This window comes from Blastomyces gilchristii (genome assembly GCF_000003855.2).
Source record: "Blastomyces gilchristii SLH14081 genomic scaffold supercont1.1, whole genome shotgun sequence".
Lineage (NCBI taxonomy): Eukaryota > Fungi > Ascomycota > Eurotiomycetes > Onygenales > Ajellomycetaceae > Blastomyces > Blastomyces gilchristii.
This window is the reverse complement of record NW_003101682.1, coordinates 3,382,938-3,402,618: the sequence shown is the minus strand read 5'-3', so window position 1 is coordinate 3,402,618 and position 19,681 is coordinate 3,382,938.

Genomic DNA, 19,681 nt, shown 5'->3' with positions numbered 1-19,681 from the left:
GCGGATTCACGCCAAGAAATGTATGGGACCAGATCAAATGGGACCAAATGTGAAATTCATGGTCCCGGCGCCAGTCTAGAATCCTGAGCATATTGTAATGCACTGTGCATTATACAATAGTCTCAGAGTCAGATTGAAAGAGAAGTACGATCTAAATCAATTAAATATGAAATTCTTATTCTCAACTGAGACAGGAATTAAATACTTAATAGACTTTCTATCAGAAACTCAAGCAGCTACAAGAAAATGGCTGAATTCAGAAATATCTGAATATGAAGAGGAGGAAATTGATCAGATATAGTCTGTTAAAACAGCTATATACTATCTTTCAATAATTTGTTTCATTACAGTCTCTCATTATTTTACTTTACCTTTTTCTTTCTATTCTTTTCTATCTATCTATTTAATGTGTCTATCTTTAAGACTGTGTTCTCTTTTCTTTTGTCATGTCAAATGGTTTCAAAGTATCAGAAGATGTTAAAATACTGCAATTTGTAAACAGTTTTTGTATTCTGGGCTGGAATTTTCTGATTTTGTCTATCTGAAATTGATGAATGTATAATAGTTAACTGTATAGATATAGGAAAAACCCTGAGAACTTTTAGTTCTCAGGTAGATGTCATAGTCTCTGACTGCATACATCTATAATTGAAGAATAATAATAATAATAAAGTGTCTGCTTCTTTCTCACTCACATCTCATTCAGAAGTCTGCTTTCTCTTAGTATTCATAGAATTCAGAGAGTTATCTAATACAGGTATTTCTTTCACTTTGAACACTTTCTATAGAATATAAGTGAGTGTCTCTGAGCTCACTGATTCTGCTAGTTTTTTAACTCTCTTACTTCTCTTGACTGTGTACACTGTATGCAATCTTTTACATTATGATTTTAGCATCTGCAGTTAAAGCGAGCTCAATACTTATAATATCAAGATTTTCACTCAGAGAATCTCTTTTTCAGAGATTTCAGCACTTTAGTGATAATATTTAAATCTAGATTTATTATGTCTGAGTGTGTGACTTATGTTATAGAAGTCTGATTACTCATTCTCTGCTGAGACATACTCAATTGCAGTATTTTCTATCATAGCTAACTCACTTATTTCTGTACAATGAGTATGTTATATGCTTCTGTCACTGTATCTGATTGTAAGCTTAAGCATTTTTATTTCACTCTCAACTTAGATATAAGACTATGAATAAAGATCTGTAAATAGAAAGATGTTGAAAGCTCTTTATTCAATGAAAGATAGTATAAACTGAAGTCTATGAAGTATAATATAAGATCACTTACTTGTTTTCACTCTGTAAAGCATTTATAATACTTATCTTATATATTCACTTTCTCAAAGTTATGTAAGATTCATTTGAACAACTCATTTCATATTTGTGAGAATGAATACTGCTTCAGATCTGTAAGATTTATGTTTTCATCTATTATTTATAATTACTTTGCTTTTTCATAGACTGACCGTGTGACCGTGTCTGAGATCAGAATCAAACTTTACAGTTATCATATTATCTAAAAGCATTACTTCTGATCATAATTTATGTTCATCATATTAACCTCAAATTATGTTATTTTAAATATTAAAGATCTCAGATTCACTTTTCAAATAAAAATCTAGTCTCAGATAAAGAATATGTTTAAATTCTTAGTTATATTTTCATTCTGATCTCATTATTCTGAATGATATTAAATAAGACTATGAAATCATTTCTCACTTATATAATATCATAATGTAGTGCTCATTTGTTGAAAATTCAATAGAGAGTATTATCAAATATCATTACTTTTCTAAACATAGATTATAATTCATATAATTTTAATTATGAAAAAAATACAAAATATAACAAAAAAATAAAAATAAAAAATAAAACAAAAACAAGAAAAAATTACAATAAAAAAAAGAGAAAGAAAAAAATACAACAAATAAAAGAAAAATAAAAAAATAAAAATAAGAAAAAAAGAGAAAAAAATAAATAATAAAAATAATAAAAATCAAGATTGCAGAGTCACAGCACTTTTAAAATACTCACTTCTCAGAGTCTTTATAATATTCATTATTAATTATATATCTCTTATAGTAAGAGTAACACAGCTGTGATGAGTTATTATCTTAATATTATCTAATAAATAATAAGTGTATATCTGTACAAATGTGAATAATTAGAAAATATATACTTAAAAAGTATGGTCAGAGTGAACTCTGCTGTTACTTGAATAATATTAAGAATATAATACTGAAATCAATGATTCTCTTTATTAATTTCACAGATAAGATATATGAAGATGATCTTAAGAAATATAAAATTCTCTAACTTTTGATAAAAATGAATCTCACAGAGAGACTCTATTTTCATGATATCAGAGACTGAGTGTTATTAAAAAGTGTTATTTTTATACAATATATATACACTTACTGCAGTGATTCACTCTCTGCATATATAGCTGAGAGTTATAACTTTCTCATACTGTATGACTCTCTCTGAGATGCTGCTACTGATTTGTAATTCACACAGTCTCTCAGTTCAGTATGCATGATATATATACAGTTCTGCATACTGATGCTGTGTTGATTATTATGATCTGACATGATACTAACTTTTCACAGGTCATATTTCATTTGAGAGAGAAGAAAGAGAAAGATGTAACTGTTATTTTATTAAGAGAGAATAAATAATTAGTATTATTGAATGTAATTTGATTCTTCTGTATTTAAAATTTGATTAGTCTATACTCTTTAATTTGAGAGTTTCTAAGAGTGTTTTAATAGTTTTCATACCAGCTTGAACTTAGTAATGAATTGAAGAAGAAGAGAAAAGAGAGAAGAGAGAAATGAGAATACCTTATCTTTATAATATGAAAAGGGAGAATCACTGCAATCATTCTCTCTAGTAATAAACATCTGTTTTCTACATATATCTCTGATATAGATTATATGATAACTGCATACACAGAATATCAATAGTGTATGTATTAAATGCAGATAATGTTGTTATGTAATACTGTAGCTGTTTCTATACATCTCTGAAAGCTGTTAATAGTTTCTTTAAGTCTCTTTATATTTGATAAGTTAATAATATATTTTAATACACTTCTTCTTTCATCATCATTATTATCATTATTATTATTATCACTATCATTATTATTATTATTATTATTATTATTATTATTATTATTATTATTATATCATTGCTAGTTATCTCTTCTTGTCTTCACTCTCTCTTAACACTTATTAAAATCAATCATGTCATTCTTCTTCAAATATTCTGCAGTTCGGCAGATCATCAAGGTGCGTCAGTACTATCACAGATTGAAGAGAGAGAAGAAGAAGATGTTTAAGCAAGCAGAGACAGATTATAAGACATGTTATAATATCTTGAAGAGACTTTGTAAGAAAGTAGAATGATAATAATTTTAAGTAACACTTCTGATAGATTTAGACTGAACTAAGTATAGAAATAATGCAGAGAATATCATCTATGAGAGATTGAAAAAGAAGACAGTGAAGAGTCTCATACAGTAGCAGTGAGATCAGAAGAAGTTCTAAGAATGATTTAAGACTAAGACAAAGAGAGAGAGAGAGAAGAAAAGTGTTACTATAAATAAATAGCAGTAGAAGAAGATTGAGAGAGTATTAAAGTGAGAGATAAAGAAGTTAAAACTGATAAGTTTTTTATTAAAAGAGAATAATTTTTGATAATACTTCTGTTCTCTAATTGATTAGCAGAAGCTGGCAGAGAAGAAGAGAATTGAGATCTTATTCAGATCTCAAATGCACTTCATAATTCAGAATATTGAGAAGACAGCTCTGCTCTCTGAGCATGTCAATCTGCTTACTACTGAAGTGAAACATGAGACAGCAGATCAGAAAATGCAGGATTTTAAGACACAGATTAATCTGACTGAGAGAAAGCAGTAGAAACCCCTCTCTAAGAAGATAGTGAAGAAAGATTTTGAGATAGTGATTATCTCAGATAAGAAGAAGAAGAAGAAGAATAAGAATGAAAAGTGAATTATAAAGAATGATAAGAAGAATGAGAAAAAGAAGAAAGATAATAAATAGAAAAAGTTTATTTCTTTTTATATTAGTTAGTTACGAGTTTATAACTATTAGTTAATAATTGAAATTAATTTTGAATTTTCAAAAATTATTGTACAAGTTGTAATCAATTATCAATGTCAGGAATAATATATACATATATTTAACTATTATGATTCACAAATCAATATAATGTATATATATCAATATTTTTTCCACATTGATATTCATAATATTAATATATTTTTAATGATATTATCTAATAATATAATTTGATAACACTCTCTTTTACAATATTAATATATTTCAAGATTATTATTATTATTATTATTCTTCAATTATAGATGTATGCAGTCAGAGACTATGACATCTACCTGAGAATCTTTAGATCTCAGGGTTTTTCCTATATCTATAGAGTCAACTATTATACATTTATCAATTTCAGATATGCAAAATCAGAAAATTCCAGCTCAGAATACAAAAACTGTTTACAAATTGCAGTATTTCAACACCTTTTGATAATTTGAAATCATTTAAAAATATCATGACAAAGGAAAAGAGAACATTGTCTTAAAGATAGAGATATTAAATAGATAGATAGAAAAGAACAGAAAGAAACAAGTACAGTAAAGAGAGACTATAACAAAATAAAATTATTAAAAGATAGTGTATAGCTGCTTTAATAGATTATATCTAATCAATTTCCATCTCTTCATATTCAGATACTTCTGAATTCAGCCATTTTCTTATAGCTGCTTGAGTTTCTGATAGAAAGTCTATTAAGTATTTAATTCCTGTCTCAGTTGAGAATAAGAACCTCATATTTAATTGATTTAAATCATACTTCTTCTTTAATCTGACTCTGAGACTATTGTATAATGCATAATACATTACAATATACTCAGAATTTTCATTTGCATTGCAGAATGAGCACTCTGATGAATTAAATCTATCATCAAATCTTTGTATATAGGATTTGAAATAATCATGTCCTAGTTTTAGCTGAATTATAGATGAGAATATTTTCTTTTTACATTTAATTGAACAAGATTTTCACTTTGATTTTGTCTCAAATCTTGAATAATGTATGCTCTTCTTTTATTTCTGTCCACTTTTATTTCATTTATTTAAACAAGATTCTTTTATCTTTCTCTTTATGAAAGATCAGAACACTGTTTTTTGAATAGATCTGCTTAATTCTGAAGCTTTTTTTACAGCTGAATCAGCCAATTCATTGTCATGAATATTCATATGAGCAGGAACTCAATGCAGATGAATTATCAGTTTTGATATTCTTCTTTTTTGAATTTTCAAAATAGAGTTTAAAATCAGTTCAAGATTAATTTGATTATTATGAATCTGACTATTTCTAAGTCTTTTTAAAGCAGCTTGACTATCAGAGAATATTCATATCTCTTTCAAACTATTTCCTCTTTTATGAGATTGTATTTCAATGAGTTTGAAAGCTTTCACTATTATAAATAGTTCAGCATTAAAGACTTCAAATTCACAGTCTAAATTCCAGAAATCTGAGATAAAATTAATATTATCTTCAGTATAAGCAATGTCTGTGTCTAATCTATTCAAATTCTCATTTTTTAAGTCATCTGAGTAAATCAGAGTAGAGTCTTTTATATTGATTATAGAGATCTTCTTCAAATACTGTTCATATTCTCTCTCTTTAGATAGTTCACTTATTTATAAGTCTATGCGAGATTTCAGCTTTTCTCTTCAGAGAGATATCTTCACATGATCAATTTTCTCAACATTTAATAAAGAAAATTGATTCTTAATAAGTGAACATAGTCTATACAGTTGAGAGAGCATTTTCTTTAAAGCATTACTCTCATTTCAATCAAGAAATCTATTTCAATTCAGTTCATTTTCTGAGTTAACTAATGAAAATGAAGAAGAGACTCTTTCTCTGATTATATGATTTGAGCTCATCTTCATGACTCTCACAGCATAGTTTATACAGGTCTTTTCAAATTGAATAGTAGAAGATGAAATTGAGGCTTTAATTTTCATTGCTTTAATAGAAGATGATTTGAATGCTCTCAGAATTGTTCTTGAAGCTCTGTTTTATAGACTTTGAACAAGTTCAGTGAAGTTATCTTGATTATTTCATCAAACTTGAACTTCATAATCAGCTACTGAGATAATACAGGCTATGTATAATTATCTCATAGTCTGAAAGAATAGATCTCTCTCAGTATTTAATAGTCTGATTATACTATTCAGTAGTCTCTCTGTCTTGATGATTCTTTGTTGAATATAATATTTAAAATTCAACTTGGTGTTTAACCATACTTCTAGTCATTTGACATTCAAACTGAGTTTAATCTCTTTATTCAAAAGAGTTAGACATAGTTCTTTCTCATTAAATCTGGAAAAAAAGTGAATTAACTCAGTTTTATTCATATCAAATTGAATTAGATTGATATCTGCTCTAATAAAGATTTTCTTTACTACTTTCTCAATTATTTCTCAATTCTCTTTGATTATCTTTGAACTGTAGAGTACATAAATATCATCTATATAACTTGAAGATCTCACTATTTTCATCTCTCTATTCTTGAATAGATATGCAGTGTATATTGCAAATAAAACAGATGAGATTGAAGATTCTTGTGATACTTCTATTTTTATCTCAGTTTTATCTCGTTTTCTTTCATCAAAGAATAGTTATATAATTCTTTTAGATATAAAACAATTAACTCATTTTATTAGAGAAAGTGACAGTTTTAACATCTTCAAAGTTTAAATCATCTTAGACATTGAAACATAATTAAATGCATCTTTTATATCAATAAAAACTGCAGTTGAGACAAGGTCTTCATGCTTTGCTACTTGAATATCATGAATCACTGAAAGAACAGTGTCAATTGCAGAACATTGTTTTCTATCTCTTATTTATTCATTAAATAGAAGAGAATTACTAATAGAGTATATAAAATATAATCTAGTAGCTATTATCTTTTCTAGAGTTTTTCTCAAACAGTTTAACAGAGATATTACTCTATATGACTTAGAAATTGAAGCTTTTCTATTAGGTTTTGCAAGAATTATTTCAGTAGCTTCTCTTCAGTATTCAGAATAATACTCATTTTTTAAGAGATTGAAAAAGAGCTCAAAATATTCATTCTTCAAGTAGAAATATGTGTTTTAAATAATTAAGTGATTACTTGAATCAGGCCCTGCAGCAGTCTTAATTGAACTTGAGAATATTACTGACTCTAGTTCATCACATGTAAGCTTAGATTATTCCCAGTTATTTTCATCAATATATTCATGAAATGACATATTCTCCTCTTCTAAATGTGATGAGTTTTGAAAGAGAATTCTTATAAAAGCTTGATATTTTTCCTCAAAAGAGTTTGCTGTATACAATTCATTCTGAAATTCATATTCTAAGGTTAAAAGCTTTGCTACACTTCTTATTTTAGTATAGTTAAAGACTTTAAAAACTTCTTTTTCTTATACTTCTTTAAGAAATTTGTTCCAGCAATCTGTTTTGACTTTTTTAATATCTGAAAAATACTCATTTCAAATAGCTTTGAACTCTTCATCAGATATTAAGTTATTCTTTCAATCTCTCTTCACAGTGACTAATTGCTTTCTTTTAGAAGTGATATTCTCATTTCATCAAGGATTGAAATACTCAGAAGACTTTTTCTTTGAAATATTTTCTTCAATACTTATTAGAAGAATAGATGTAATCAGCTTTACTCTATTCTCAAGCATTTCATTTAAGATATCTTAACTTTGATTTCAATAGAGCTCACTCTGTCTTTCAGATTTCAGCTGTTTTTCTCTTTCTTCAACTGCTTTTCAATCAGCCTTTTCAAAGTTATACTGATTAGAGAGAAGAGAATTTTCACTTCTTTGTTTTTCACTCAGTTCAATATTAAATTGAATGATCTCATGGTCTGATTCTGAGATTTCATTTGAATCAATAAATCAGTTTATAAGTCTTTTTTCAATTAGACTTTGTGACATGAAAGTTAGATCTATAATAGATTTCTGTATCATATTCTTTCCAAAAATGTTTATTGATCAGACTTGTTAACTAACTCTATTAAATACTCAAAAGTTCATTTAATCAGTTTATCTACTCTTACTGCTCTTATGCACTCTGAGTTTCATCAGAGATGATGTGCATTAAAGTCTTCTACAATCATAGAGTTTTTTAAGAGAGTTATATTTAAAAATCCACTACTAATTGTTCAGATATTGTTGTTTTCTTTCAATGACTTTTGATTATAGATATTTATAAGTTGAATAGTATCAAACTCATTCTCTTTATCTATAATATCACTCACTAGAATATCAGAGTCAGATATGATATCAAATCTCAAATTAAATTGATATCTTGATCTTTTTCTCTCATAGATCACTACTCTTGATTTTATCTCAGATTTTTCAGGAAGAAAGTAGTAATAGCTTGAATAAAAAATGATGTATTTTTACTCAGTATCAAAGTTTGATTCTTGAAGAAGTACAAAGTCAACTTTTGCTTCAAATACAATCTGAAGATAAGAATAACTGCAATTTGAGTTTCTATTCACATTATTTTGAATAAATGTGATTTTTGAAGAGTTTTTAAACTTTTTTTATTGTTTTTATTGTATATTCATACTAAAAGAGAGTAGAGATAGAGTAGAATCTAATCACTATCATCAGATAGTAGATTATAACTATTTTGAAAAGCAGAAATCTCAACTGCTTCTGAATGAGAAATTCTGCACTGAATTCAAATATTGTAGTTAAGAAAATGAAATTTTCAAAGAAAGATAACTCAATTGAAGCTATAACTAGTTTTTGAACTTCAATATCAGTCATTAACTGAGAAAAGAACTGCTTGGTAATTTCATTTCTAATTCTGAAAATGAGATTTGAGTTTAGCTTGTTTCTTTGCAAGATGTTCTGATTTGAGACTGAGAATAAGTCTTCTATTTCTGAAGATTTAAAGATTTTTCTCTTTTTGCATTTTTTTCTTCACTCTTCTATCAATAGAAGTATGAGCAGTATTCTTCTCAGTTTTCTCAGAATTTTGAGCAGGTTTTGAGACAGTAGATTTAGAGATAGCAGATTTAGAGACAGTAGATTCAGCTGCTTGAGCATATGTTTTCGTCTGATTTAAAGAAGAAGAAGAAGAAGAGGTAGAAAAGAAAGAAGAGTAAACTGAAGAATCAGTAATTGTATTAGAAATTTTCAAAGTTTTTAGAACTGTGTTTGAAATATCAAGTTTGAACTTGATCACTTTCTGTAGTTATCTAGCCTGAGTATGAAGAATTAACAGAACTTCTTCATTCATCTTACTCAGACACTGCTCTCTAAGAATTTTACTTACTTTTTCAAGTTCCTGTATTTCAAGAACTTATTATTTCTCTATTTCTTCTTTTTTTCTTCTCTTCAGAATTTCAATCTCAGAAATAGCATTTGAGAAAGCATCTTTTTCCATATCAACTGAGTGTACTTTTGAACTTATTGTTCTTACTCAATGAAAAGTTGATCAGACTGATTCAATTGAGATATTTATTAAACTCTTTTGAATTGAAAAGTTGGTCAGACTGTTTTAAAAGAAGAATACAAAATTTTGTGTATACAATATCTGATTTTTTTCACACTAGTTCAGTAACTAGATTAGATTTTTGAAGAGAATCTAATAAACTAAAATTGATTTTTAACATAAATCAATAAAATCTTTACAATCTCTTTCTTGAGATACAGTGAGAAAAAGTATGATATCAGTTAATAATAAATCAGATGATATGACAGTTTTTGAGAGAAAAACTGATAAAAAATAAATCAATTTTTGCAGAGAAATTGATTAAAACTATTCAATTTTATTCTAAATTATGCAATTTTTCTCACACAACAAGTGTGCAACTCAAATCAGTTAATAAAGAGTGTAAAAAAGAATTAAGTATTAATAAAATCTCTTCAGTCACTGAAAAAGTAATTCTTACTTAAAAGAATGTCAAATTATGATAGAAAATAACTCTATTTTTAATTCTTTATAAGAATATTGTATAAAACTTAGAGAAAAACACCTTACTTTTTCAAGAGAAGTAAAAAACTATTTCTAAGATCTTTTTTTTTGCAATAACTGCTGCAGAAGAATGAGATAGAAACTGCTAAGATATATACTACTGTATACTCTCTATCAAGACTTTTTCTCTTCAGAATCTTAATATTATAGAGAATATAAGTCTGTTTCTATATAATAATATAAATATTGTCAGTGAGATGTAGAGAAACTAGTTATTTATATCTTAAAATAGAAGACTTTATCAATGATTATATCAATACAGATTTAATTCTCAAATTTAATAGAAATTTAGTATTACTGTTCTCAATCTCTTGCAGAATCTATTGAATATTAAGATATTAAAACTAGATTTAATATATCTCACTGTGCAGAGATCAAAGGCTCACTCAGATCTTGAAATATACTGAATTTATAGTTATTGATATGCTGTTAACTTATTCTGTTAACTCATTGTCTGCTGATTATATATCAAATACTGTTGTCAAGATATCTTTTTGTATTATTCTGCTGAGAATGAGCCTGTTTGAGAGAGATAGTACAAGAGTGAGACTTGACATTGATGTCTAGATATACTGAAGACAGACTGTGAATATTGCACTTCAGAAGTGTCTGTTAATTATGTGCTTGATATTATCACTGAGGTATCTTTTTGTATTTTTCTGCCGGGGATGGGCCAGATTGAGAGGGGCGGTACAAGGGTGAGACTTGGCATTGATGTTTTGAAACATCAAAGATGAACAGGGTTTTTGCAGAGATCACTCCTCAGATATCTCCACAATTACAGATTAGAGATCTTCCAAAATCAAGAAGATTGATGCATATGACTAGGTCTCTTCACCTTACAATTTGTATGGCAATTTGGCCCGGGGTTGTGGTGTGATAGGGGAGAACACGGGATAATCCCACACAGGAGTTTCAAACAACATCTGGTTCACATTTGACTGGATAACTCCACCACCACACGGGGTATGCGGTCAGCGATGGGGTCAAAATGCTTGTATGATCGAGGGCTTTTTGATGGATCTATCGGCGGGTTCTTATTCGAAAAATCGAGCGAGTTCGTGGTGAAGCGCTGTATCTTTCATGATAATATATTTCAAGAAATATAATAGAGATTAATCAAGATTATTTATTTACTTTTATACATTGATGATATTCAATCCGAGTTAGTACTAAAATTATAACTAAGCTAAGAATGAAGATTATTTTCTCTTATAATAATTCTTCTTATATATATTAGTAATCAGTTATTATCTTTATTAAAAATAAAATATCATCTTTCTTAAATCTTTATCATGTCTTCTCAATTCACTTCTTTTACTTCTTTTACTTCTATTGAAGATTCATAAACTCTTTAAGAAATTACTGTGAATTACAAAGTCTATGTTATTTACAATTTAACACAGAATACTCTCTTTTAATTACAATAAATGATCACTTCATTCTTTATATCTGATTTTAGGTCATAAAATTTATGAAAAACTCAATATAAATATTAAAATAAACTATGAAATAATTATTAACAGATTATATTGTAGATTACTGAAGAGTTATCTCTCTGTTATAATGACTGTAACTTCATTCAGAAACATTTATTATAAACTAATTATCACTCTGATAAAATTTTCTGACATCTGAAGTTATCAGAATGCAAATAATAAAAGAAAAATAATCAGAAAATTACTACTAAGCTGATATATTACTCTATCAGATAATAATTTTTAATAATACTAACTTTCTAATTTGAAGAAAATCATGTGAAAACAATCATATATCAGTACTCTGATTTCATAACTCATATCTGATAACTTCTGTGAATAATTACTTTATATATATATATCTCTGAATCTTTCTCTTCAATTAATTGAAAAGTCTGAATTCTGAACACTTCTTTAAATGCTTAGTTCAAATCTTCATATTTCATATCAATCATTTCTTCAGTTCAACCTTGAGACACACTACACAGTTAATACATAATATCTAGATTATTATTATTATTATTATTATTATTATTCTTTCATTATACTCATATACAAGCGGAGCTTATGATGAGTCCTTGCGTGATGTTAAATACAGGCCAAGTGTTGATTATACAGGAGGAAATACAGGTGTTGAGATCATGCCAAGATAACAAGAACATAGGAAATACAAAGAAGTGACAATTAAATACATGGGATAATAACTTCCCAGCTCAGGAACATAGAGCAATTTTATTGAAGTGATTTATACACCTCTGTATTTATTACAAACCTGAGGTGCTTGAGTTCCGGATTTAATGTATCCCCTGCGGGTTTCGAACCCACACACCTTGGTTTCCCACACCAAGGCGCTACCAGGTGGCTGCATTAATCATTCGGCCACCGGGGCTATAATATCTAGAATCAGAGTTGAAGAATCATTGAAGAGTGTCTCTTACAGTGAATACATGAACTAGTACAAACAATCTTACATTTATAAGAGTTACATGTTATTACATTGATGAGAACTGAACTTATTAAGAGATATTAATTGAATTTGAATAATTGATCAGTAGTTATACTGAGAATTATATAACAGAGATATTAATAACAGAGATTAAAAAGAACTATTAAAATATTAGTCTCAGTCTTCTTACAATTATAACTGATAATACTGTGAATAACTATACTATGATAAAGAGCATGAAGTAAAAATTGACTCTGCATTTTCAGAATGATAAATAAGGTCATATTCTCTGCATTACTTATATGATTTAACTTGTGATGCAAACACTGATAAAGAATCTTAACATTAAGATGATAAATAATGAGATGACTGATTCTTGAGATGAGAATAAGATGAAAGTGATTACTCAAGTAACTTTTACATTCACTTTATAAAAGATAATGTTTTTTAATAACACTTTTTAATATTACTTTTTAATAATACTTTTTAATAATACTACTGTTAATTTTGAATAGATTGACTAATAATTTAAATATCACAGATTTGAAACATTGCTAATATAATTTATACCTTCTCTAAATAATAAAAATAATTCTATGATATTTAATAAATAAACAAATCAGTCACATCACTGAATATGATATAAAATGTTAGAATACAGTGAAGTTTAATATATAAGATAGCTGTTCAGACTCTTCAATTATATCAGATAATTGATTATTGAGTATAATACTCTGATTGAGAAAAGATTCAGATATTGAAAGTTTCTGATATAAAGTGAACTCAGTTGAAATATATAATTAATTTACTATTTCAGTTTTATAAGATAACTAAGATAGTTTCAATTACTTATACATTAATACTACAGTCAGTCTGATGAGTGTATAACAGTTTATTTACTTATCTTATGAAGTAGTTGAATCACTTAAAAAGAACTTCAGTCTGAGATAATGCTATAGCACAGGCTATTATTACTGTAAGAAATAAACTAGTATATTACTACAGTAAAACTGAACAATCTTTTACAGAGTACTATACTATAGCAGCTCTACTAGATTTCTTCTATTGAGTTAATATCTACACTTCTCAAGATTGAATAGAGAAGAAATGAGACTTATATGTTAAATTAGTCTGAGACTACTACAATATCAACTATCAGATATTTGAATAAGCAGATATTAAAGATATGAAGATAGTGAAATATACTTATCTAGTAAGTAATGATCTTTGATAATACTTTATACTATATAGAACTATAATACTAACTTTGAAATAGAACTTATATACATTGATTACAACTGAAAATCAGACAAAGCTATATACTTATAAAACTAAATTTGATCACTATCTTCAAGATGATCTGATGAATTTACACACTAAATCAATTCTAGAGTGATGAAAAATTATTGAGTGTATATATTTAACTGTTGTACTGATAATATATGATATTCTGATAATTTCATTGACAGAGATGAGAATGAAGTGAAAGTTCAACTTAAGCTAAGATATTTATCAATATCACTGAGAACAATTATAAGAAGAAATAACCAAGAAACTCATGATTGTAAAACATGAAATTATCAGATAGTTTAATACCTCTGATCACAGTATATCAGAGAAGTGTAGTTTTCATAAGAAAGTGATGAATAAACTTATACAAGAATGTATTTAGTTGTTTCATGACTGTTATCAATAATTATTACTAAATTCTGATTATATAAGCAATCACTGAATGAACTGAATGAGACTGAATTTAATCTTCAGTCTCAGTCTCATTCTGATTTTGAAAGAATAATCATCTTTCACTGTTTATTCTGAGAAATTACTCTCATTTCACTGTTCTTGAATTAAATCTGGTTATTTTTCACATCATTTCTTTGAGAAATGATTCATTTTCAAGTTTTTTTGATGCTTGGTTCTGGTGAGACTCACATCAAGAAATGTATAAGATCAGACCAGATGAGATCAAATGTGAAATTCATGATCTCACCGGTCAGTCTATATAAGACTGATCAGTAGTTCACTCTCTATAAGTCTATAAGTAGTGAATAAGAGTTATCGGTTTCTTCAGAGTTAAGAGCTTAGAGTCTTACTTAATAAGCTTATTCTACATATCTTTATTCAGTCTTTTTATAAATATTATTATTCAGATCTTGTTTCAGAGCTCTGTTTTTACAGATCTTAATTTATATCATAATTTTATAAAGTACTGTAAGTTGTTTTTATCTGATTTCTCATCTCTTTTTCTAATATTAATAATTACAGTTCAGATATTCTCTATTCATCTTACAGAGTCTCTTAACTTATTCTCTAAATAGATCTTAAGAATGAAACAGTAGAATCTCTCATAGTTATTCTCTAGATAATTCAGTCAATTCTTAGCTTTAATATAATAAAGGGTTATTATTATATAGATAATAGTCTCTTTATCTTTTATATCAGATAGTTAGACTTATAAGTCAATTTCAAAGACAAACTTATAAAAGCTTTTATAGATTATAATTTAATAGATAATCTTAAGTAGTTACAGCTTAAGAAAGTTTCTTTTCAGTTTGTATATATTCTTGAAGATTATATCTAGAGACTCAGTTTAAAAATGTTTATAGACAGTAAGTATTTCTTATAGAAAAATAGATTAGTTTTATAGAAAATACTTAAGAATATTCTTCACTAAGATTAATTTATTTATAGATTTAGAGAGTTCTTCTATCACAGATACAGAGAATAATATCTTATAAATAATTAATAAGTTCTCTGAAACTTTTATTACAGAGATTACTTACAATTCAGATAACTGCTTTAAAGTGTCTGCAGTAGAGTTTACAGAGATTAAAGTATATATATTTCTAGTTCTTTCAGTTATAATAAGTGATTACTGACTGACAGAGTATGAAATATAAGAATAAGTACTTATAGATAATTATTCAGGTGTTTGCAGCTTGATGTGATATATACTAATAGCTACTAGAAGTATTCATGATAGAAAGATCAATGTAGAGATTAAATGTATAATAGTATTTAAGCTGAGTTATGAATAGTACTTATGAACTTCAGTCTATATAGTTGTATGTAGTCAAGAGCTGCTAACTCTATTGATTACACAAGAGATAGAAATAGAGGTAAAGATTTCGCAAGAAGCGGGATTTCTTACAAGATCTTAAATATTTATCTTCAGAGTCAGTTATTATAGCTAATCAGTCTTAATTTGAAATTGAAAAGATGATCAGACAGTATACAGAGAGAGAAAAGACATATCTTCAAATTAAGTAAAGAGAATATAAGAATTCAAACTGAAAATATCTTAACATAATTGCAGAAAATACTTCAGACTTTATCAAAGTCTTTATAGTCAAGAAATCTCAGAGATAATCATATCAAGTCTGAGAGAGATAGATAAGAAAGAGAATATAATAAGAAAAAATAATAAGAAAATTGAGAGAAAGAAGAAAAGAAAAGAAAATTTATTATCACTATTTTTAACTACTTAACTGCAGAAGAGAAAGCAAAAGAAAGAAGAAAATAGAATAAAGAAAAATAAAATCAGAGATCTTGTATCTGTTATATTCATCTTAAGTCTCTTATTAATTATTCTTAAGTTTATATTACAGCTTCATCTTTTATCTAGTAAGATATATATCTCAGAATACAATATTCACTGATAGACTGCTATTTATAAAATCACTGAAGTGTGTCTTACTAAGCGGCTTGAAGAAATAATTATCATTAATAGTATCACTCACAGCTGAAATTATATTAGTGAATTTCTCAATCTTATCTAGCTTCTTTCACATTATCTGAACAGTGTTCAGATTATATTTATCAAGATTAAATAACTACTTTAACATCTTCAGATTCTGTGTTATACAGTTAATAGTATAACTTGTAAAAGATAAAATTATTAACTACTACTTACTACTTATCTTAATATTCTCAATTACTCTAATAGAAGTTAAACTATTACCTCTCTCACTAATTCAGACATACTTAACAGGTTTTAGAGTGACTAAACTCAAGATCTTGTATTTAAATAGAGTGAGTGTTTTCTTAGCAGAGATACAGATTAAATTGTTTCTATCTGTATTACTAGCTTTAATATTATTATCTTCATCTACACTCATAGTCTTCTCAAACTCTGATATACTTCTCTTAAACAGCAGATTGTGAGTGCTTTTTTCAAACTCATATCAGCTATAATAGTTTAAAAAATAGTGAGAACTCTTATTATCTCACTAATAGTTAATATAAGTATTATATCTCTGCTGAGTCTGATTATTATCTAAAGAAGTAACTACACACTCTTCAAATTATCTATGACTCACTGTATAAGACTTATGAGATATGAGAGCTACTTCTCTATAAGTTTGAAGTATGACAATATTCTGATTAACTGAATCTTTGAGATTAACTGTTCTTGAAGTGATTAAGCTGTTATTTATCATTCATCACTGCAGTTTTTATTGTGTGAGTATCTGTCTCAGCTTCTTAGTTAATCACTGACTGAGCAGAATAAAGAATTCACAGTTTATAAACAGTATTTTCTCACTACATTCTGTAAGTCTTTTGATAATTAAGACAGTATTTACAAGTTTTTCTGCAGTTGAATTCTGTATTATTAATATACTTAGCTGAGCTAGCTTCTCATTCTTTTGAAAGTGTAGATTGATCTTGTTATTGTGATATAGACAGTATGTATAAGCTATATCTTATAATCAAGATATCTGATTATCTTTAATGACTCTCTTTTACTCTGTTCTCTCTGATATATTATTCTTTAATATGCTATATTATTTCTGACTATCTCTTTATTATTTCTTATCTACTTTAGTCAGCTTTAGTGTCTCTGTATCTTTCTTCTTATAAATATCTCTTACTGCTATCTTTACTTTCACTTCTATCTGATCTAATAATTTCATCTTATCTTTAGTTACTGCTCTTTTAGAATTCTCTGTAGACTGTGTATTTATCTCTATATCTATATCTCTGTTCGAGAGTTAATATGTATTTGAAGATTATAACTTCTTCAGCTCAGTAAATAATGTAATAAACTTCTGTTTAACTCTCTCTATAGTCACATCTGAATCTTTTACGCTTTCACTCTCAGATCTCTTTATTAACTCATTGAGAACTTTCTAATCATATAATCTAGTTAACTAATAATAAGATGTAGTTATCTGTAAGAATAAGTGCTCACAGGCAGTTATTCGGGTGTTTGCAGCTTGGCGTGATATATACTGTTAACTACTAGAAGTATTCACAGTAGAAAGATAAATGAAGAAATCAAATGTATATTAACATTCAAGCTGAGTTGTAAATAGTATTCACGAACTTCAGTCTATATAGTTGTGTGTAGTCAAGAGCTGCTAACTCTATTAATTATACAAGAGATAGAAATAGAGATAAAGAATTTATAAGAAGTGAGATTTCTTACATATTCTTCTCTCTCTAAGACTTCATCTGTGAAGTCTTTCACTGAGTGATTTCATAGAATCAGGCTCAGCACTGCAGTGATACTCACTAAAAACTCTTCATATCTATAAAAAATCTCAGTGAGGAAAAATCCCTTGTTATTATGAAGAGAAAAGAGTCTGTTACTCAGTTTCTTATTTTATAAGATTCTTTATAATCTGTAGATCTTTCTCTGACTATCATACAGATTCATCTCATATCTTTTATATAGAAGAGTTTCAGTTGACTCTCAATCATTTCTGTGATATTCTTGTGTAATTATTACATAGATTTATTTCACATCTTTTAATCTGAAGAATTTCAGTTAATCATTAATCATTTTTCTGTGAGATTCTTGTGTGATCATTACACAGATTCATCTCACAGATAAATCACTTTCTATGAGATTATTCTTATCAAAGAGAAGCATTTATGACTTAATCTTTCACTTATTCTCATAAATCATCATTCTTTAACACTGTAGAATTATGAGAAATTTTTCATTCTTTTATTAACTCTGTAGAATTATAGAATCAAGATATTTACAATCTACAATCACTCTTTATAGTCATATAGAAAGATTCAGATCTGTAATTAATAATCACTCTTTATTTACTAGAGTGATCTGACTATTTCACAGAATTACTTATAGTATAAATAAATCTCTCTGCCTCAGTGGCTGAATGATTAATGCGGCCACTCAGTAGCGCCTTGGCGTGGGAAACCAAGACATGTGGGTTTGAAACCCGCAGGGGATACATTAAATCTGAAACTCAAGCACCTCAGATTTCTAATAAATACAGAGGTGTATAAATCACTTCAATGAATTACTCTATATTTCTGAGCTGGAAAGTTATTATTGCATGTATCTAATTGTCACTTCTTTGTATTTTTCTATGTTCTTATTATCTTGGCATGGTCTTAATATCTGTATTTTCTCCTGTATAATCAACACTTGACCTGTATTTAACATCACACAAGGACTCATTGTAAGCTCTGCTTACATATGAGTATAATAGAATAATAATAATAATAATAATAATAATAATAATAATAATAATAATAATAATAATAAATAAATAAATCTCTCTAAAGTAGTATAAATATCTCAGATCTGTCTGTGAAATCTCATCTTCTTTTCTCTTTTTCTATAACAGCTTTCATTCTTATAAACTGTGAGTATTCTTATTCATCTGTGAAGTATTTTTATTCAGATAACAGAGAGAGAGTATTTCTAATATTATTTATATGTTAATTTAAGAACTTTCTAAGAATTAAAAAAAAATTTAATTTCAATATCTTTATAAATAATGTCTGACTGTTACTAAGCTTCTTATAAGTGTTCTTATAACTTCTCTAATTACTTTTTATCAGCTGATAAAGTAGAGATATTATTACTTACAACAGTGTCTTTCTTTCTTTCAGTCTTATTACTATATCTAATCTTCAGATCAGTGATTTACTCTGTATCTTTCTCAGATCAGCTTCTGACTCTTAGCAGTGCAGTCTCACTCTTTGCTATAAGTCTCTCTATAAGTAATTTCTTGCAGATTCTAGCTGACAGTTTCTGTAAAGCTCTTAGTACTGTCAGTGTTCTCTGCAGTTCTACAGATTTATAATTACTTCTTCTCTATCTGTACAATCTCTAATAAGGCATATGTAAATATGTCTAGATTTTCTATCAACAGTTCTTACACTGCATCATATTTTC